This window comes from Cydia splendana, chromosome 11 (genome assembly GCF_910591565.1).
Source record: "Cydia splendana chromosome 11, ilCydSple1.2, whole genome shotgun sequence".
Taxonomy (NCBI): domain Eukaryota; kingdom Metazoa; phylum Arthropoda; class Insecta; order Lepidoptera; family Tortricidae; genus Cydia; species Cydia splendana.
In genome coordinates, this window is record NC_085970.1 from 4744238 (window position 1) to 4767675 (window position 23438).

The 23438-nt window shown below is 38.3% G+C and overlaps 1 protein-coding gene and 1 long non-coding RNA gene across 2 annotated transcripts in view; one reads left to right on the forward strand and one right to left on the reverse strand.

The window, feature by feature from the left end:
- Positions 1-23438, forward strand: part of LOC134794744 (uncharacterized) — a 339323-nt gene that overhangs the window by 116370 nt on the left and 199515 nt on the right. The window lies entirely within an intron of this gene.
- On the reverse strand, positions 1790-21764 carry LOC134795007 (uncharacterized). Its single transcript, XR_010144756.1, has 2 exons — positions 21628-21764; positions 1790-1889 (listed from the first exon to the last, which is right to left on the reverse strand). It is a non-coding gene; the product is annotated as an uncharacterized LOC134795007 (long non-coding RNA).

Sequence of the window (23438 nt, forward strand, 5' to 3'; positions counted from 1 at the left end):
ATATTTTTTTTTTAACAATTGAAGGGTTTCATCATCAATGGTTGACTGGACTAAATTGACATGGTATGACATATCAGATTAATTTTCTGGAATAAAATGGTATTTCATAGCTGCTCTAGACAAAGTATCAGATATACAGGCTGGAAGAAAACTAAGGGCCTTCCTGGAAGTATTGCATCGTTTCAGTGACATAGAGTAGATTTGTAATAGCTAGAATCATTAATTAACTAAAAAAAAAACTATAATATAACGCACGCTGCAGCTCGTGCCCGAGTATTTCGGTGGACATGCGTGAGGGTGCGCTCTTCAACATTTTTCCGACGCAGAGCGTCGAAGGCAGCACAGCAACCCAGCTTGGTTTCATCTCGTCTGCAGTGTCGCATTCTGTTTTGTACACCATATCTTTAATAAAGCCCCAAAGAAAGAAATCTAAACAAGTTAGATCCGGGGATGCGGTATGACTTATTCCGAAAAGTCGACCTGCTGATCTGGAACTAGATCTTGGATTACGAACAAAATACCGCAGCACATGCAGTTTATTCACATACTAAATCTATTACATGGCGCTCCATCTAGGGTGGGCACTAGCAACAATACAATATATTTGTAAAGGCCGTTAATGGATGTGGGCTTAAGCTGTGCCCTACGGTCGAAGACGGCGTCAATACGCCGCGCCGAGGGGCTGGCGGCGCGCATTGGCGCGCAAGGGAAGCATAACCTCCCATCATGCTCGAATCCACGAGCAACGTAGGAAACACTGTTCCACGCACTTCACAAACACAATTTAATACGCGGCGACAACCGCACAATACATTTTGGGCTTCCCCCTCAGCCATACCAGACGGCGGAGGGAGGCGTAATAAATTGCCGAATATTTAATCAAGAAACCATCCGTCCATTAGCAAATCCCAATCTCAAGTGTCACCAGTGTCCCTAGTGTCAAAAAAGTACATCAGTCAAACAAATGCCGTTCCGATGCACACAACTTGCTAAACGTCAAACCAACTTAAATCTTTTCTAAATCGAATGATTCTCGAAAAATATATATGTTCATTAATACTTTTAGTATTTTAAGTGGTTAATAATAATTATACTTTTATTGTATATTTCTAATTTGTTTCATTTGGAATATCTTCCCTGCTTACGTAGGAACGAAACGCCGGTTTTTCTTTTTGACGTTTCTTACGTCAAAAATCTTAAACGAGAACGACCTACATAGTTGCAATTTATGATTCTAACCAATTTCGTAAATGACTATGAAGACGCTAATTAAATCGGGATGTGACCGATATGAACAGTTTCAGTGAATCGCGAGGATCATTTTGATATACGCCAAGCTAGGTTCTGTTCAGTGATCTCTGCGCAATTTGGATGACAAGTTTCGTCAAAGTGGCGTGCTTCTCTGGACTTGATTCTTCAGAACGAGCTAGCCAGGAGACTGGATATGCTAATCAACCTACAGCTGAGAAAGTACATTATAGTTTTACATAAGTGTCGCGCTCTAGCATATGTTATTTTGTCGGAAATGCGACACTCATGTTGTTCAGGTTATGTTCTATGTCTTTAGTATGGGAAACTGTGTAGCATCGCTACACGATGCCGATGTCGCACTGTGGGCTGAAATTCGGCTCTCATTGACATAGAAACCGAAGTTGTTATTTTGATTGAAATAGGTTTTGTTTTATGGTAATGCGGCTTTTTTTTTTTAATAATTAATTGTTTCTATGGAAAAAACACATAAACCAAAGTCAACATTTTAAGATTTTCTTGATTGCAATGGGTTTTGCTCAGTGTGTTTATGCTAAGTTATAAGTTTCAGACGATTTGAATTGAAAATAGTAGTTATGATTTTTTTTTATGTATGGAGCCGGAACAAAATATCAAAATATCTCAAGAACTGCAACAAATACGGTAATATCCTCGCAGATGGTTATACTACGAATTATTTATGATTTTTTGGCATCCTACATATAACCGTCACGGGTGCGGTTTTAAAAAAAATCATTAATTGTTTTTATGGAAAAAACAGAATAACCAAAGTCAACATTTTAAGATTTTTTTGATTGAAATGGGTTTTGCCTAGTATGTTTATGCTAAGTTATAAGTTTCAGACGATTTAAGTTGAAATAGTAGGTAGTTATAATTTCTTTAAAAAAAAATGTATGGAGTCGGAACAAATAATCAAAATATCTCAAGAACCGCAACAATGACGGTTATATCCTCGCAGACAGTTATTCTGCGAATTATTTGGTTTTTTTTTGGCATAAGTACTGCATAAATCATTAATTGTTTCTATGGAAAAAGCACAAAAACAAAAGTCAACATTTTAACGTTTTTTTGATTGGAAAGGGTTTTAATGGGTCAAAACTGGATTGTTATGCTAACTTATGAATATCAATCGATTAGCCATGAAATTAGTAGCTTAAAAAAATGTATGGAGCAGGGAGCAGGGACAAAAAATCAAGATATCTCAAGAACCACAACAAGGTCCACAGATGGTTAATACTACGAATAACAAATTAGTCGTTTTGGAATACTACATATTATTATAATATACATGAATGAATCGGCTGTCATTTTGTTCTCGTAGGTATAGAAACAACTAAATATTACTTAACAAATGTTAAATATGAATGTTACAGAAAAATACGCTTGTTATTAAAAGTTCTTAATTATTATTCAGTATTTATTTAAATAAACACAAATCACCTACTAAGATATTAGTTAATGATAGCTCACCATTAATTAGTAGTACTTATTAGTACTGATTAATTTAAAGAGACCTTGCTGCTCATTAGCATTACATCATTAGATTATCAATTTACATGATTGCTAATTAGCAATCATGTAAATTGATAATCTTTAAACATCACAATAAACTTGTCATTAGTCATTAGCCATAAATAGATCAAAATTCGTGCAATAGTGCGAATACGTAATATCCTGTGTCGTAATCAACCTCTACAAAGATAATCAGTACATCAAAAATGTCCACCTTTACAACCAACTTTTAGACTTATTTGTTATTTTTCTAAGTGAGCTACCTCTCAGTCATAAAATATTATTTGAAGCAGTCACTCGTCGATTAGGCCCCAGCCTTTCTGAAGAAAACAGTGTTGTTCTTAAAGAATTTTGTCATAAATTCACCCGATCAGTGAAAAAAAAAGTGACAGAATTGCAACCGTAGCCCCAAACTTTTTAGGCGGAACTACGAAACTTGGCTTGAGCAGATATTGATTGGCCAAGCTGTATACAAACCAATTTACTCGCCCTTAATGAACAAGCTCAATCCACGTGCCCTGAGCCTGTACCATCAATATTAAACATTACGGAAACCCAAGAACCAGAATGTTCAGTGTCTTCAGTTGGATCTATGACAACGAGATCTAGAAAACCTTTCGAAGAGCTATCAAACAGGCAAAAGAAGAGGAGATCTGAAAGTCATACATCGGAAGATTCAACTGAAATGGCATCTGTAGTGGCAACACTTCTGAACGATGATGGTCATGAAGATATGGCATTCGTTATCGAGTATATGCTAAAACATCCAGAATCAGCTGCCAAGATACGAAAAACTATCGAGAAACCAGAATCACCAATATCATTTACACCAGAGAAGGCACTTGGTATGTTTATATAATTAAAACTTAGTAAATGGCAATATAATACCCTTAGAGAGACTGCCATTAAAGAAGGAGCTCTGAACCTTTATCCATCATACTACCAGATCCAGTTAGCAAAGTTGCAGTGCTATCCTCCGAAAGCAGATGTGACCACAACAGATTCATCGGCTGAAATTAAGCTACAGGCTTTATTGGATTTAACATCGAAGAGGATTCTTAACAGTTTACTATGAATGTCGACAATAAGCAGTAGGGCGGTCCTTATATGGCAAAAAAAAAATTTTTTTTCGATTTCTTTACGGGGCACCATTTCATATGGTTATTTAACATGAAAATCGCTAAGTATATTTTTTTCATATTTATTGTACGAAAATTAGGGGTCGCTACCGCAGCTTGAAGTTTGTGAAATAAAATTAAACACACGTGTTACATTAAAAATCGGATATATTTAAAAGAAACACTTTCAAGTAGTAACAATTGCAATTACTTTCTCTAAATCAGATATTCTTACAAACTACACAATCTAGTATCCGTTACACAACAATAACACAATGAGAAAATTATGATAAAAGGGTGGATTTTTTGGCGTTGGGGTACTTTTTTCTGAATTGTTTTACAATTAAAAGCAAATACTGTTTTTGGTCTTCATTAGTTGTTAGGAGCTTGTTGTACTCCTCCATCAATGCCACTCCTCGTTCAGCGATGTCATTTACTACCCGCATCGATTGTACAATTTTTTTTGCAGCTTTAAATTCTTCGTCGTCTTCCCAATTTACAACATCTTTGCTCAAAAATCCTGATGATAAGCCAAGTATTTGGAAGAACCTTAAAGAGTTGCTTGTCACAAAGTCTTCTATATTTTTTTCCATGATATGTTTTGCATCTAGACTTATTCTCTTGGGACAATAGTCCAGCCCTTCATCTTTTAGTGCAATGACCATTTTTTTCTTGATTTCAATCGAAAGTTTGTCGTCGAAAAATGCAAATGGAACAAGTTCTTCACTTAAATACCATAAATGACCTAAAACCTTCTTCAACGCAACGTTAGCCATCGCTAGATTAATATTTTTAAAGGTTATTAGGTCTTTCAGCAGTTGTAAATCATTTCGCGGTGCATATTGCCCAGCAGGTGCTTCGAACCAATACTTCACGTATATGACGACAATAAAAGTACAAATACTTTTTATCGCTTTTTCTTCTCTTTTAGTCATTTTAAATTGATGCCGAAACATAAATAATTTTAAACAGTACATAGCTTTTGCCATCCAGCGAGCACGGTGAAGTCCAGCAGGCGTTCTGAATGAAACTCCACTCTCAGGTATTCCTCCCAAATAAATTATTGTGAGATTTAATAGCTCTCTGTAATCGTCACGCGGTTGGTATTCACGCAATTGATCCTGTCCGAAAGAAATCATTTCTGAAGATATATCTTCAACTAGGGCTTGCAATATCGGATGGTTTCCAATTCCGGAACTGATTTTCGATATTGGATACCAATTCCGGAATTCCGGAACTGGTTCCGGAATTAGGGTTTATCATATTTTCATTCGATTTTTTAGAAAAAAACAACAAAAAATGTGAAATTCTTATACTTTACGTTTATTAAAGTTAGTATTGTTTAAGAGAAATTTAATTTGAAGTAGATACGTTTTTTTACCACCTTATTAAAATGGTTACTTTTATTCACTTCAATGATACGGGGTATTTATTTGGGGAAACTATAGTTGCTAGCAAACCATTCGATGCATAATTTTATAAAATAGTTAAATATAATAGCTTCCTACTCTTCCTAACCTAGTAGGTAGTGGTGTTGTTTAAGAAGTTGAAGGTCTAAGTTTGGCTTTTTCCTTCGTAGTTCCTAATTATGATTCAGAATATCATATATTATGTGCTTCTACAGGATTCGAAATCGTTAATAGAGAAAACCTCTTTTTCTCTGAATTCAAGATAAAAAGTACAAAAATTATTAAATTTCAATTCTACATATTCGCTGATGTAGGATTCAGACTATTCTGACTATTCTAAGCAAGTAAATCGATCTGCTTTATTGTATTTTTATTTTTTTATTATGAGCCCATATTGTCCCACTGCTTTAGCAAACGGAAAAGTAAAATATATCTATACTATAGCTCACTGAATGACTAAGAAGCACTTAATAACGACAATAAATACCCGTACAGTAGTTTCTTAACAATTTTTAATAATAAAGGTATTAAAACCTACAAAAAGTACTTAAAACCAATTCCGGAATTTCCGATATTGAGTGGTATCAATTCCGGAATTGTAATATCGGATAATTTGTCCGAGATTCCGGAATTTCGAAATTGCTGGCTGACTCGGGATCAGAAATAACCGTCATGTAATCCTTACAATCAATATTGGTCTAATCCTTTTTGAACCTTTTGAATATCAAAATTTCTGGGCCACTAGATGGACCAAGTACCTGATTTGTGATGGCTTCTAACATAATTTCCATTATGTGATGTCGACAGGCGAGCCAAATCATATCTCTTTCCATTTTTTGTTCCAAAATAACGCAGCATCCGTTTCGCAGTCCAGTGTTTACTGCCGTTGTGTCAAAACATAAACATTTAATTTTGTCACTTAACCCCCATGACTGTACGGTTTCATGAACAGCAGAGGCACACGCTTCACCGGTTCCACGTTCAAGTTTGGGAACTGCTAAGAGCTGATCTATTCCATGCCCGGACACTAAAATTGGTAAGCGATCCACCGTTTTATGTCCTGTTATGTCTTCAATAAGTTTACCATCCCAGTGAATTGTTAAGGGTAAGTCGGGTTTGAATTCTGTTCTTAAACAATTTGCTATTGTTTCACGATGCTTCATCCGCTGCCGGCGAATCGAAGAACGGTTGACATTAAACTTTCGAGGTTCTTTACACGTTTTCTTCAAAACAGATGATAAGACGATAGTAGCTTTTCTGTCAGATAATTTAGAGGCATCAAGACTCTCCGCTATGTTTTCATTAATCAAAACCTTTCTACTTCGCTTTTGTGGTGGCGGTGCTGGAAGTGTTAAAGGCCCTGCTTCCTGGTTCATGTCAGGTGTTGGCGTAGTATTTTCGCTGCTAGATGAAGATGAAAACTTATTTATTCCTCGCAGAGCATTAATTCTTTGTTCTTCGCGTTTTCGGCGTTTTTGAAGGTTTTCTTCTTTCTTTAAGTTCAAAGCCTCTCTCTGCAAACTTTCTTTGTCCACAGTGGTCATAAAACCTGCCCGATTTACTCGTTGTTGCAATAAGAATTGTTTGTCTTCTTCGATGGTCATCATATTTAAGGCATTCGCGTGCGCAATATCGAACAATTGGTCTATTTGTTTTTGCCACTTTTGTTCTTTATCGGCTGTTACAGCGGAGCGTTTTGAAACATTTTCTTTATTTTTTTAAGTTTCTGCCACTCTTTAAAGTGATATTCAATTTTGTCTATTACATGCTTCTTTAATCTTGTCGGTATTGCAGCTTTTTGCCATATAGCCAAGACATAATTGGCAGTGTCCGTCGCAGAACGTCTTACAGTTCTTTTCTCGTCGATTTTAAAGTAAAAAAACAAACTAAGCACTTCACGTATTGAGGGTAATTTTGTTTGCTTCAAATTTGGTGTTAACTGTCCTATAAGCCAGACGTTAGATGTATTTCGTGTTGACATGCGTACGCCACTACTTGTAGACGCCATTACGACACTTCAGAACGATACGCTTGAAAATTACGTGCACACTGTCAGAAGAACGAAAATGGACTGACGGTGAAGAGCGTCCCGTGCGCTCGCGTCACAGGGGTGTGATAGGGGGGCGGGGGGTGCGTCAGTGTTTTGCTAGTAGGTTCCAGCACTTGATAATCATTTAACAAGAAAAAATTAACAATGAAACCGCTTGAATAACTAGTCGGCTTGATTCATAACATTGTTATTTTTTACATATTTTTCAAAACTTTGACCTTCGGTAGCGACCTCTAAAACTATACTCTGTACTTTTAGGTATTTAAAAAACGTAAACAAACCATTAAAAGGGTAATTTATTGGGCAGGTTTTGGTTCCTGTTAAATTTTCAATTTTAAAAAATAACAGGTTACAGATTCGTTCCATCCTATTTCAGCAACCTGTAGTTACGCTGGATTTTATGATATATATACACATATATAAATTTACCCAATTATTTATATCACATTAAATGATTAATAATTTTTTATAGTAAATTGCCTCATAAAAAACACCCAATTTTGCAGATGTGCAAAACGCAAGATTATAGTTATGAGGATAAAATACGACTAGATTACAGAGTACCGTTTTTAGTGTAGCAACACGTACCTTGTGTCACTTTTTAACTTGGTCGGTTTGACAGCGGCCATTGCTTGACGCTTGTTGCATTGTTTTATAGTCGGATGCCCTTGCGATATTTGTGGTGTTTTTGAGCTGTTATTCGTTGTAAATTTTGTGGTTTTCTGTTAAGTTTTTGTTGAACTTGTTTGTTTTGTTACGGAGTTGTGTGTTTTGCGTGAACATGGATGATAACAAACCGGGAAGTAGCCGGCCTAGTTCCCTGCTTACATTTCCTTCTCCGAAGAAAAAGAGGCCTAAAACGGGACAGCTTTCGTCATCGGAGAAGACCGTACTTGTTAACGTTTATAAATACGTGGAAGAAACGTGGCCCAAGGATAAATACCCATATAAAACCGAAATCGTTCAGAAAACGGCAGAAATTGTTGGTGTCTCGACTCCTACTGTATACTCTGTTTTGAAAGAATACAAGACCCACGGTCGTGTTCAGTCTCCACCGCCACCTGCGACGAAACCAAGTTTAGTAAATGCACTGGATGAGATTGAACTGGGTGGCATTCGAAGAAAAGTGCACCAATTTTATTTTGCCAATGAAATACCAAGTATAAACAAAATGCTTGATGCAGTAAACAGTGATGAGAGTCTGCCAAACTTCTGGAGAACCTCATTTTTTAAAGTTTTAAAAAAACTGGGGTTCAAGTACTCTAAAAGAAACCGAAAAAGTATGTTGATTGATAGAAGTGATATAGCCTTATGGCGTATTAACTATCTAAACAAAATAGAAGAATAACGAAAGGCAGGGAAAAAGATTTATTACCTGGATGAGACCTGGGTTAACGAAGGTAATTAAATTGTTTTACTTTTCTTTTTAATTTTCTTGTTTGTAATCATTTAAATAGAACTTGAGAGATGATAAATAAACTAATGCTGTAATGTATTCTTTACGTTATGTAGTATGGTAAAAATAGTATCCCGTTCAAAGATACACCTAATTCCTTAATTTGACATGTCCGCCTTCAACTAAGCACTCGCTTATAGACCTTCTTTATTTTGTGTGTCTCAGCTTTAATCCTACCAAATATTTATAAAGATTAGAAAAGCTATACTCAAGTTATCGTCTTACGTTTGATTTATGTTGTAATAATAGTGCAATAATTATTATTTTGGTTTACAGGGCACACGAAAGAAAAAGTTTGGCAAGACACAACAATCAAGAGTACCAAAGAAGCTCATCGCCAAGGGCTTTCTACAGGACTCAAAAATCCATCCGGCAAAGGAAAACGCCTCATATTAGGCCACATAGGTATGTCATATTTGTGTTCAATAATATGAATCATCCATACTAATATTATAAATGCAAAAGTCTGTCTGTCTGTTTTCTCTTCAGACAGACAAAACGCTGGCAGAAGGCAGTTTATTTATAAGTGATACCTTCTGCCAGTCACTTTGTCTGTGTAAGATTATGATGATATGTCCTTTCCCGAGAGAAACTCCATCAAGTGTCAAGAGGTTCATAATATTAGTATGGTTAATAAGTCATACACAAATTAATCTATATAATATAATATAATATATAATCTATATAATTAAGGGAGTGCATAGACTCATATAGTATAGGGTCGGCAACACTAGTGTGATATCTGTGCAGTAACAGGCATTCATAGGCTCCGGTGCCTGCTTACCATATTTGTTATTAGCATGCATTAACATGTTTCTATATTTTTGTAGGATCTTCAATCGGCTTCTTGAAGGAGGGCGAGCTGATCTTTTTAGCGGGCACAGATGATGGAGACTACCATAAAGAAATGAATGGAGCAAACTTTGAAAAATGGTTTGACGTTATTTTAAATAATGTTGAGCCAAATTCAGTAATTGTGTTGGACAATGCACCATACCATTCACGCAAGCTCGAAAAAACTCCTTTTTTAAAAACAAAAAAAGCTGAAATCCAGGAATGGTTACGGTCCAAAAATATTGCTTTTGGACCTAAGGAATATAAGGAGCAACTCTTGAAGAGAGTGCGAAAAGTAAAAAAAAAATACGAAAAATATGTTGTGGATGAAAAAGCAAAAGAAAGGGGCATTACTGTCATAAGGCTCCCGCCCTACCACTGCGAGCTCAACCCTATTGAGCTCATTTGGGCACAGGTAAAAGGGGAGATTGCCGCAAAAAACAAAACGTTCAAATTGAAAGAGCTAAGAGATTTACTACCCGAGGCACTCGGAAATGTCACTGCTGCTAATTGGAAAAGCTGTGAAGATCATACCATAAAAAAAGAAGAAACAATGAGAGGGTTAGACAACCATATCGACAACTTGACTGACAGATTTATAATAAATGTGGGGGGGGATTCATCGTCATCATCATCATCATCAAGTGATTCCGAATAAAATATTAAATTTCCTAATTGTACTGTATTGTACTAATAAATAAAAATAATATTAAATTCTTGTGTATTTTTATTTTATTTATACACTGGTCTCAGCCTTTACCTATTCAATATGCGTCACACTGCTGAGCACAGACAAAGGCCTCTGGCCTCCTCCCATGCAGTAGAGGGCTTGGGCTATAGTCTTCACACTGGCACTATGCTTGTATTGTAGTATGTAGCTGGAGACATCACATACACCTTTGAATTTGTTTGTGAATGTATGCAGGTTTCTTCACGGTGTTTTCTTTCATCAAAGTCAAAGACCGACTGATAAACTCAGTGGTACGGTCGGGGTTCGAATCTTCCGGATTGAAAGACATCTTACCACAGTTACCACCAGGCTACCAGTGCTTATGGGTAAGATGTCTTTCAATAGTACATTAATTACTTTAAATAATATACGTAATTATAATATTTAAGGTTATTAACATAGGTAATAATTATATCACTCGAAAAAGGTTCTAAACCCCTGAATCTGTCATTTTTGACAGCTGCTGTTTGTTTACGTTTTTTTAAATACCTAAAAGTACAGAGTATAGTTAAAAAAATTAAATAAAAATAACGTGGAATTAACTCACACTAAATAACAATTTATAGAGGTGCCCCGTTCACTTTTCAAAAAATGAGAAATAAGGACCACCCTAATAAGCAGATGACGCTTATATCTAAATGGGGCTTTGATGGTGCTTCCAGCCAAATCAGATATAAGCAAAGATTGGATGTCTTTAGTACCACTCAAACTAATTTGTGATAACAATACTATATGGACCAATCCAAAACCCTGCTCCCTGCTCACCTTTTTATTGTCGTCCACTAAAATTTAGTGTCGTAAAAGAAAGTGAAGCAGTCGTTCTTGCACAAAAAGAAAAGATTGATGAAGAAATCAGGGCACTTCTACCAACGGAATATGGAACAAGCAAGATTAGTCATCAACTAAAGATGACAATGATTGATGGCAAAATCTGTACGTATCTTTCTGCAGCGAGGTCAAATGCAACGTGTTCCATATGTTTAGCCAAACCTACAGATATGAAACCTTTAAAATATGTTATGTCCAGAACGGTAAACACTGAAATGTACGAATACGGACTGTCATCGTTACACGCCCGCATCAATACTATGGAATGCCTCCTACACATTTCATACCGGCTTGAATTCGAAAAATGGGCGGCTACAAAGGAATATAAACCATTGTTGGAAGCAAAAAAAAAAGTCATTCAAGACCGGTTCAAACAAGAACTCAACCTCTTGATAGATGTTGTAAAACAAGGTTGAGGTACCACCAATGATGGGAATACGGCCAGAAGGTTTTTCGAATTCCCTGAAAAAACTGCAGCCATCTTGGGATTAGACGAAGATCTGGTTGGAAAGTTTGCTATTATTTTGCAAGCCATAACATCTGGTCAGCAAATAGATGTTGGTCACAAAGTTTAAACAATTTGCAACGGCTACTGCTGAAAAGTACATGCAATTTTACGATTAGTACCACATGCCTGCAACAGTACACAAACTTTTAATCCATGGAGCTGATATCGTCGCAAATAATGACATAGTTCCCATTGGAAGTCTCTCAGAAGAAGCTTCAGAAGCCCGCAACAAAGATTTTAGGAGGTTCAGGGAACATAACTCCCGAAAATGTAGCAGGCAAGCGTCTAATGAGGACGTTCTGAATATGCTTCTTTTATCTTCAGATCCCTTAATTACTGGTACAAGACCGATATTGGATGCCAGGAAGAAACAGGCGTATTTTCCTGAAACTCTGGAGCTAATTAAGTTTCACGAACCTGAGTCAAAGGCTTGTGTCGTGTATAGCTAGCTTTTAATCATGTATGTTTCAATTTAATCTTAGTTTTAAACGTTCTTAATTCTACTTTTGTGTGTGTTATTTTAATTTCTATTATTGTACTAACTTGTGTCAATTTTACCATTTTTATTATGTTATGTGTCTAATTATAAGTCGTTATTGTTCCTAATTAAATATATTCCCTTTTTCCCTAATTATGTAAACATGTGTAATAGAATAATGTTATTGGTCCAATAAATAATACTGACTTCGCATATTATAATACCCCGCCTTCAGTAGGCGTGGCCTGAGTGCCTACGGTGGGGAGCGCGCCTATATATACGCGCCTACCCTGGGTGCTCGTCACTCACTCATCAAGCATCGACAGAGGCACCAGCCTCCCAACACTCTCCAAGTTTTCTTTTAAACCTACAAATGTGTTATCATTAAATCCCAACACATCCCGGTAATGGTGCGGTAAAAAGGAGGTAACCTGCAGCAGCTCTCCAGCCAGCGTGTTCCAGTCGCCGTGTACGTGTCCTGACTTAGGAATCTGCGAGCAACTACAGTCTACGCTCGACAGCCCAAGTAGCACAGATAGCTCTATAACTACTCACTTTTAGTTCTATCTAACGCTCTGTGCGTATTAAGACACTTATAAGAGCACACTCGTGGTCCTACAGCTGTATAATAGATCTCAGTGATATTTATATAGCTTAGGTCTGATTAAAAGCTGCATTACGGCTCTGAAAACTACCATTAATACGCAAAGAGTGATATAAATGTATATTTGCTACGACCCTATACAGCTTTAAGGGTTATCAAATGCTTTAATCGTTATAAGGTCTGTTTAGTGGATCAAATTACGCCATGTGCTGTATAAAGAGGTAATTGTGGACTTTTATTACGTTGACTTATTAAGGGAGCACAAGTGAACTATTATGAAGCTAATAGACGTATAATGGAACACATGTGGCACATAATACAGCTTGTCGCTTAACATGTTTACCGCTAAGCAGCTTTTATTACACTGACTTTTAAGGGAGCACGAGTGAACTAATATGAAGCCAATAGACGTATAATGGAACACATGTGGCGCATAATACAGCTTATCGCTGAACGTGTTTACCGCTAAGCAGCTTTTATTACGCTGACTTTTTAAGGAAGCACGACTGAACGATTATGAAGGCAATAGACGTATAATGGAACACACGTGGCGCATAATACAGCTTATCGCTGAACATGTTTACCGCTTAGCAGCTTTTATTACGCTGACTTTTAAGGGAGTACGAGTGAACTAATATGAAGCCAATAGACGTATATATGGAACACATGGGGCGCATAATACAGCTTATAGCTGAACACGTTTACCGCTAAGCAGCTTTTATTATTCTGACTTTTTGAGGAAGCACGAATGAACTATTATGAAGTCAATAGACGTATAATGGAACACATGGGGCGCATAATACAGCTTATCGCTGAACATGTTTACCGCTAAAGCAGCTTTTATTTCGCTGACTTATTATAAGGGAGAACGAGTGAACTATTATGAAACCAATAGACGTATAATCGAACACATGTGGCGCATAATACGGCTTAGCGCTGAACATGTTTACCGCTAAGCAGCCTATTATACTACCATTGGGACTGTCTGCATAGCGGCTGTTAAAACGTTCACAAGATGCCTTTTAACTGTTTAGAGGTTCACTAGTGTATCGAAATAACGACTTGGACTTTATAGTGGTTCACTTAAGTATCTTTATCAGATATATAACAGTCGTATGCTGCATATAAGAATTTTAACGGTTCACGTTGCTTTTTAACATTGACCGCCATTTTATTGTATATAACCTACAAAATTGAAATTGCTTTTCCAACTTTTAAGGGTAACAATAAGGTTTTGTGCCTGAGTTCTTAACCTAAATCATTAGTTTAGTACTTCCTATAACGTATTATTAACTTTTTATCTCATAATTCTGTCCGAACCACTGAAATAGTTTTTACACATAGCTTATTTATATCATTCATTTAAATAAATACTGATTATTTTCGTGGCGCACTGAAATTTTCTTAGATAATGTATATATATAATGTCAATAAACTTGCATTCCCAAACATCTTTCTCGCATTAATATATAAAAGATCATGTACAAACATTTAACTAAACACTTTAACAAAATGACTTATGGTGTCGTTGCGCTTAACGTTTTTGCTTCAATATAAATATGTTCACCTCTGCGTTCGTCGTCACTATACTAAATATAATAGCTGATTTTTAAAGCAGAGGTGTAAAAGTATGTTATTAATTATCTTTTATTCAGCCCAACGTCAATCTTTCCCGGTATTAGGGCGCACATGTGACATATTAGCTGAATATAGGGTAACTGGTGGTCTCTTACCCAGTCAATATACACCTCTTATAATTCCTGTTACCCCTTATAATTCCGTTAAATTGCTGCTACAACGCTCTTAAGTAGCTATGTGAACTTAAGGCTGCCTAATTTGTGCCCATTTAAGAGTTATAAAAGCTGAAAAGACGCTTATACAGCTCTTATGCAGCTTTTATATTCCAGCTTCAAGCGTATTCGTACTTCATTATGCGGCTGCTATACAGCTAATCTGTGCTACTTGGGAGTTATGGTCCTTCGTTTGGCGAATGAAGAAAGAAACACGTACGCGCTGAATTTTAAGTAAAGCTATACTTGATTCAGGAGAAAAAAGAAAAACGAACGCGCTGAGCCTCCCGAAGTTCGCTTCGGCTCAGGCCCTACCTACCCACCATTACCGGCTTGCTCACTTATTGTATTAACACACTTATCTTTATAATTGAACATACATATTATGTATTACTAAGTTACATAGAGAAAAAAAAAATCTGAACGCTCTAGGCCTTGCACTTAGCCATTGCGGGAGATTCAGTGCACCGAGGGATCCACGCTTAGGGGCACTGACGTTGCGCTCGGTAGCGTCAGAGCATAGGCGTCAGGCAGGTAAATTTGTATATAGTTAGGGACCCCCCGCGTGTGTCAAGTGTTGTGTTGTGTGCGTAAAAATCAAGAAAGAAGAAGATGTCGCAAGACGGAAGATCACTTCGCCCACGCAAACGGGACCCGCCTGTCCCCACGCCTACCCCCTCGTCCGGCAAAACTACGTCCGGCGAGACCCATACGTGGAGCAAAGGCACCAGTGGCAACCAGAAAACTAGTGGTGAAAATGAGTCGGTACACTCAGACGAGCGTCATGACGACACAGTGGTAGTTCGCAGTCGGTCGAATACTTTAGTGCCACCCGTTGTTGCGCCGCCGCCGCGAGCGCCGTCTGTTCGCGAATCGGTTAGGTCTGTGCGCGAATCGGTAAATAGGGACCGCGATAGTGAATTAACCGTGCTTTTAGCCGAGCTCGAGGTTCGTAAAGCCGCTCTAGTCGTAGCCAAGGCAGAGTCCGATACTGCCAAGTTGAAGCTGCAGATTGCCCAAGTTAAGGCGCAGTCTGACGGCGGCAGTATCGCGTCCGAGGCCGAGGTACGAACTAGAAGTGGGGTAGAACGACAAGCTAGGCTACAGCGCGAGATCGCGAGTGAAAACGTTAAAATCCCGCCGCCGAAAGAGACCGCGCCGCGCGCCGCCGCTGACCGGGCTAGCAAACCACAACCGCGATTTTTAGAGGTACCTCACGGTACCTACTCACCAATGTATCACAAGCCGCCAGAGTTACCCGCATTCGGCGGTGATATCACCGAATGGATATCGTTTAGGGCGGAGTTCGAGGACACGTCGCCCATGTTTAGTGCCGTTAATAACGTCAGTAGAATTAGGCGCGCACTTAAGGGTGAGGCCCGGACGGCCGTAAAATCAATAATGTACACAGTTCAGGATCCATACGAAATTATGGAAGCGCTAGAACGGCAATTTGGCGACCCCGCGGAAATTGTACTTACGGAGCTGCATAATATCAAACGCATGCCGCGTTTGTCCGAAAACGGTGCTAATATTTCGTCATTCGCCGCGCATATCGCGAACACCGTTGCCAGCATAAAATCATTGCGTCAAGAAAAATATTTGCACGCGCCTGAACTAGTGAACAAAATAGTGGACAAATTAAATCTGATAGTGCGTTACGAATGGGCTAAGTATAGGCAGACTAATTCGGAAACTCCCGGCTTAGCCGCATTATCTGAGTTTCTCAACGAAATGAGTACTGCAGTCAAACGCGTTAACCGTAGACCGGCCAATAGATCGCGAACTGTAGTGAACACGGTATCTTTTGAGCACGAACCTAGGCGGTCGAGCAACGCTCCCTCTAGATCTCGCGCCCCCGCGTTCTCCCGCTTCTGTAGGACGGGCTCGGAGTCAGATTTCCACGAAAATTACCCACGCGAAACGGAGAGCAGGTCGCGCAGTAAACTTACTATCGCACAAGTCAAGCCACGCGAGAATAATAACAATAAAAACCCGCGTCAACCGGAGCTAAACCCAAACAGTAGATATCGTCAGTCCCTGTCCTGTCTCGCGCAGTACGTGCGCCATATGTAAAACCGCTATGGTTCTGGTTGCCGCCGAGGTTTTTAAAGCCTCATTGCTATCTAAGAAAACAGATACAGAAATGAATAAGGGGCACTTAAATTTAGCAGAGATATTGCTAATTCGCCGGAGTCAACATGCTGCCTTTCCAGAGGAGATTAAGCTACTGGAAACTGGGGGCCTCTACCGAAGAAGTCTCCGCTGCATAAGATAGCAGTACAACTTTATAAGAACGGAGTCATCGTGCTAAACGCTAGAATTGACAAAGACGTGCACATACACGTTCTGCACGCGAAATAAGATTTCGTCAAGCTGCTAATACATCATTTTCATGCGCTCTTCGACCACGGCAACCACGCAACCGTCATCAACGAGTTGAAGCAGAGATATTACATTATCGGGCTGCGCGGTAATATTCGCTATATAGCGAACAAGTGCCAATGGTGTCGGACCTATAACGGAACCACACTCAAGGTTCCTGTAGGCGACCTCCAGCCAGAGAGACTCCAGGCGAATCAACCGCCATTTACCGCTGCAGCCGTAGACCTGTTTAGCCCTATGCAAATCACAATAGGCCGCCGCCGCGAAAAGAGATGGGGTGTATTATACACATGCCTCACGACACGCGCTGTGCACTTAGAGCTTGCCACCTCACTTTCGGCATCCTCTATGATACTTTCCTTGCGCAGAATGATAGCGCGACGCGGCACGCCTACAGTTCTTTACTCTGACAACGCCACCAACTTCTACGGCGCAGAGCGAGAACTGGCAGAGGCCAAGAAGACGCTGCCCGACACTTTAAAGCCATTTTTGATCGAGCGAGCCATAACCTGGAAAAAGATACCGCCCGGCAACCCTTCCGCCGGCGGTGCATGGGAACGGCGACTTGGTAGCGTGCAAAGGTCACTAAAAGTAACACTGAAAGAGAGAGCACCTCACGAAGAAGTTCTGCATACGTTGCTACTAGAAGCCGAGCACATAGTCAACTCTCGACCGTTGACACCAGTGAATCCAGACTTAGACAGCGAAGCCTTGACGCCGAACCATTTTCTCATCGGTCGATTGAGCTCCATGTCGCCACTGGGCGTCTTCACAGATGCGACTATGTCACTCTCGTCGTGGAAGACAGCGCAGACCTTAGCCGACCATTTTTGGAGGCGCTGGCAGCGAGAATACCGACCGAGCCTCCTCCCTCAGCCCGGTGCTCATCAGAACGTGAAGAAACTACATGTAGGCGACATAGTCATCGTAGCGGACAGCTCCATGCCACGAGGAACATGGCCTAGAGGCGTAATCGCACAACTCTTTCCCGAACCCTGATGGCCACGTAAGAGTAGCCATTGTTCGCACCCGCGCAGGTGACGTCCGTCGCCCAGTTTCCAGGCTTATACGTATATACTCCTCGCAAACAGACGGTGTTGACACACGTGGGGGAGATTGTCGTGTATAGCTAGCTTTTAATCATGTATGTTTCAATTTAATCTTAGTTTTAAACGTTCTTAATTCTACTTTTGTGTGTGTTATTTTAATTTCTATTATTGTACTAACTTGTGTCAATTTTACCATTTTTATTATGTTATATATGTGTCTAATTATAAGTCGTTATTGTTCCTAATTAAATATATTCCCTTTTTCCCTAATTATGTATTTACACAAAGAGTGGACAGATAAAGGCGCAGACAATTGTCGGCAATTAGTCGACTCCATATCGATCGTGAGGCACAGCGCATTGTGTAATAGAATAATGTGATTGATCCAATAAATAATACTGACTTTGCATATAACAGCCACGCCTTCAGTAGGCGTGGCCTGAGTGCCTACGGTGGGGAGCGCGCCTATATATACGCGCCTACCCTGGGTGCTCGTCACCTAGCGGCGCCTAGATACGTCCGCAACGCCACCATCCTACAAGACCTCAAGTGGCGCACCTTGGAGCAATTCATCTGCCGGTCCGCGCGGGCCATGTACGACCGCGCGGACAACGCGGACACCCGCACCTCCAAGGGATAGCGCCACACTACACGAGACCGCCCGAAAGCTTCGGCCGAGCACTACCCCGAGAACTCCTACAACTACAAGCACCATCGCCGTAGCGGACCACATCATCCGCACACACGCTCCAACACATCAAACACAAACACATAGAAGACAGCGAAGTCCTCAAAATGACTGCAAACAGCCCGGCCTATGACTATGGGACCGCGACAGGACAACGCCTCAGTGACTAAAAGTCAGAAAAGGCCACCCCAGCGTCGTAAATGCAGACGCTTGTGGAAGACGAGGGACGTGCTCGTCACTCACTCATCAAGCATCAACAGAGGCACCAGCCTCCCAACACTCTCCAAGTTTTCTTTTAAACCTACAAATGTGTTATCATTAAATCCCAACACATCCCGGTAATGGTGCGGTAAAAAGGAGGTAACCTGCAGCAGCTCTCCAGCCAGCGTGTTCCAGTCGCCGTGTACGTGTCCTGACTTTGGAATCTGCGAGCAAATACAGTCTACGCTCGACAGCTTGTATGGAACCCATTTCCGAATTGAACTCTGACAAAAGTGATTTAGAATTTAGATGATTAAGTTTTATTTAGTCTTATTGATTTAGCTATTTATTTGTTGTGTACATAATTTTCTTGTTAAAATTATGTTTTTATTTTATTTGTTTAATAATAATTTTATGTACGATATTGACATTCAGTTTTCATTTGACATGTGCTTTTACGGCATTAAATATTTTAATTTTATTGCTACGATTTTTTTATATTTGATTACAACTAATCTGAAATTCATAAGTTAGCAAAAGAATGCTGAACAAACCCCATTTCAATAAAAAAAACCTTAAAATGTTGACTTTGGTTTTTGTGCTTTTTCCATAGAAACAATTAATGATTTAAAAAAAAACGCACCCGTTACGGATATATGTAGCATGCCAAAAACCACAAATAATTCGTAGAATAACCGTCTGCGAGGATATGACCGTATTTTTTGCGGTTCTTGAGATATTTTGATTTTTTGTTCCGGCTCCATACATTTTTTTTGGCTTTTTATTAACCGGGCAACTAAAATATTAAACAGGAACTTTCACTGGGCATATAATAATATAATTTGGCTGTGCATTAATATTTCAGCACCAATAAATTTATATTAGCCTCAAATTTAAGCATCATATTATTAAAACACTGGCAGCAAAATCAAGCCACCCAAAAAAAATATAGGGAACTTGAATTGTTAGGTTGGCGTCTAAAATAATAAGTTGGCAACTAATATTGTAAAAGCGATCATAAAATTTGGTTGTTTATATATTTTGTACATAAACAGAATACCTAAGATTAAACATAAGCTTTAAATACTCCATTTTTAAATAATTTAAATTTAAACATATGCATACCTAGTACTTACTTTAAATTGACAAATTTCTATACTTATAGTTGAAATTCCTAATCATGAAACACCTAATGACCATTATACCATTAGGTCTTTAAATTTTTAATTACTAATTTCAATAGTTACCACGTTCTGCCAGAGTCAAAAGATAGGTGCGACGACGAGCGAAGCGAGGAGGAGCGTGTTAGGTTGACCGTGTAATGACAAAACAAAATATTTTAAAAGAACTTCATTTTTAAATTAATAGATAGCCGTTTTCTTTTTAAAATGTGCTTCATAAATAGTCTCCAATATAATGACTCAGTATATAGCCAGGATATCAGCTTATTATATGAGTTAGGGAAAATAGCACTACATAGGGTTGACTATGATCCATATCCTATGATATCCGGAGTATTGGTATTTCCAAAGATTATACCTGATAGGTCTGCCTCTATGATGAGAGTTTGGACTACCCATTTGAAGACTAATTCAGGTTATCGTAAATAAGAGCTTCCAAGTGCTATGGCTTGCAAAAATAAGAACACCTGTTGGAGTGTAGCACCATTAGTTTGTAGGGATACGTTGACCATGACTTTGTGTCCTAAACAGGAAAAATTGGAAATAAACCAATGTATGGCCAAATTGTTAAACTCTGAAAATACAAACGATTTATGTAGCTGGAAGGTCTCCAGTACAGCTGAGACAGAGGTTGCACAATTTGATGGTGGAGTTTTAGTGAGTACTACAACCCAAGAAGGGGAAGTTCTAATTTCTCAAGCTGGAGAATTGATAGTCCATAAGAATACACCTGCTTCTGATATACCTTTTGTCTTGACAGCTGAAGGTGGGGATTATTTTCATATTGCTGGCCAACTTTACCAGTTAAAACAGGAAACCATTAAGACTGGATATAATATATTGTACAACCTCTCACTGCCAGATTCTAAATATTCGTTAAAGGATCTGACAATTGATGGGTGGGTAGATGAAGATAAAATCCCTGAATTATCTAGTATCCCATGGACTCCGGCACCCCATTACACTTGGTGGATGGTTGTAGGGTTACTAGTTGTAATCCTGCTAATTTGCATAGTAATGTATTACTACAGAGTAAAATTACTATCTCTAAAAGCTCGAGTCAAGAAAGAAATTGTAGGATGGACTGTAGTACCAACTGCTCCACCTGCATACCCACTAACTCCCCTTAAGGGATCCACGTCTTCCTCCCATACGATAGTGGTATGATAGGTAACTAGTTAATAATTCAGTTGCCAAATAAATATTTGGTACCTGCCTAAAAATAAACAAAAGCTGTAACGGCATTAAAATACAGCTCATATTGATATATTTTAAGGTTCCGTTTTAGTTGCCAAACTATTAATTTTAGTACCCATTTCTATTATTTTAAACTACCAAAATTCGATTAATTAGTTGACCGGTTAAATACGTGCCTTTTTTTAAAATCATAACTCTTCTGTTTTCAACTCAAATCGTCTGAAACTTATAACTTAGCATAAACATACTGGGCAAAACCCATTTCAATCAAAAAAATCTTAAAATGTTACTTTGGTTTTTCTGTTTTTTTCCATAAAAACAATTAATGATTAAAAAAAACCGCACCCGTGACGGATATATGTAGTATGCCAAAAAATCACAAATAATTCGTAGTATAACCATCTGCGAGGATATTACCGTATTTGTTGCGGTTCTTGAGATATTTTGATATTTTGTTCCGGCTACATACATTTTTTTGAAATAAAATCATAATTCTACTATTTTCAATCCAAATCGTCTGAAACTTATAACTTAGCATAAACACACTGAACAAAACCCATTTCAATCAAAAAAATCTTAAAATGTTGACGTTGGTTTTTGAGCTTTTTCCATAGAAACAATTAATGATTTAAAAACAAAAGCCGCACCCGTGACGGATATACAGGATGTAATCGTTAAGTGTAGCCAGACGATAATTCCGTAAATATAACAGATATCAGAAAACTTTAAATTGATATCGAAAGTGCGTTACCCAATGAGTAAAATTACATTAATAACTTTTTTTAAATAAAAGCAGAAATCAAACATTAACTTCGAACCCTCCCATACATTTAGTACGACGACTCACCCCTCAAAGAAAGTCGGTGTCGTAAGAGATAAAACTGCTTGACATTCATTATTTGCAATAATAAACTGTAATAAAATAATAAAAATACCGTTTATGAAATAGCGTTTAGGCTGGGTATAATCAGATCGAAGACGAAGTCGTGCATCTCGTAGAACTCTCGCACTGAGCCCGGCCAGCCATGTAGGAGAAGTAGTGGCACTACCACTGACTGTAAAATTATTTTTTAAGAAAGTACATTTTTTGTGTACTTTAGTTGCTCGAAGTGACGCCCTTCTTGTGCGATACATTGACGGGCCCTCTTAAATGTTTCTAAATGAACTTTTCTTAAAATTTGCGGTTTAATTATAAAAATAATGTTAGATTTATTATTTCATAAACGGTAGTTTTATTATTTTATTACAGTTTATTATTGCAAATAATGAATCTCAAGCAGTCTTACCTCTTACGAAACCGACTTCTTTGAGGGGTAAGTCGTCGTACTAAATGTGTGGGTTCGAAGTTAATGTTTGGGATATTTCTGCTTTTATTTAAAAAAAGTTATTAATGTAATTTTACTCATTGGGTAACGCACTTTCGATATCAATTTGAAGTTTTCTGATATCTGTTATATTTACAGAATTATAGCCTGGCTACACTTAACGATTACACCCTGTATGTAGTATGCCAAAAAATCACAAATAATTCGTAGTATAACCACCTGCGAGGATATTACGGTTTGTTTTGCGGTTCTTGAGTAATAATGATTTCTTGTTCCTGATAATTTTTTTGAAAAAAATTGCTAACTCGACAATTTTCATTCCAAATCGTCTAAAATTTATAGGTTACCATAACCTATTTCAATCAAAAAAACATAAAAATTACAACTTCGGTTTCTATGTCAATGAGAGCCGAATTTCAGCCCACTGTTGGCAAAAAGATATTCACCGGCGCGAGACGATATAAGTTTTTTTATGCAATTTACTTTTCATAAAGGTAAGTAAATGTTGTTTTTAAAATCTGCATTAAATAGGCTTTGTCGTCATATTTTTTGTATGTAGAAACACTGGGCAGTTTAATTTTTACAATAAATAAAAAACAAAAATTACACTGAATAATTCGATTTTTTGTGTTTTTTTAAATATTTTATCCTACAAATTGCAAATTATTTTCCAGAAATGAATTCTACGTTATTAATTTATCCGAAATTGATACCAAATATGACCTATTAGCTAAACGGGGCCTGTTAGAATTTTTAGAATGAACCCGGGCGGAGCGGTACTTTGACCCCCCCCTCTCGGGCCCCAGAGGGCGGGCTGCCTAATCGG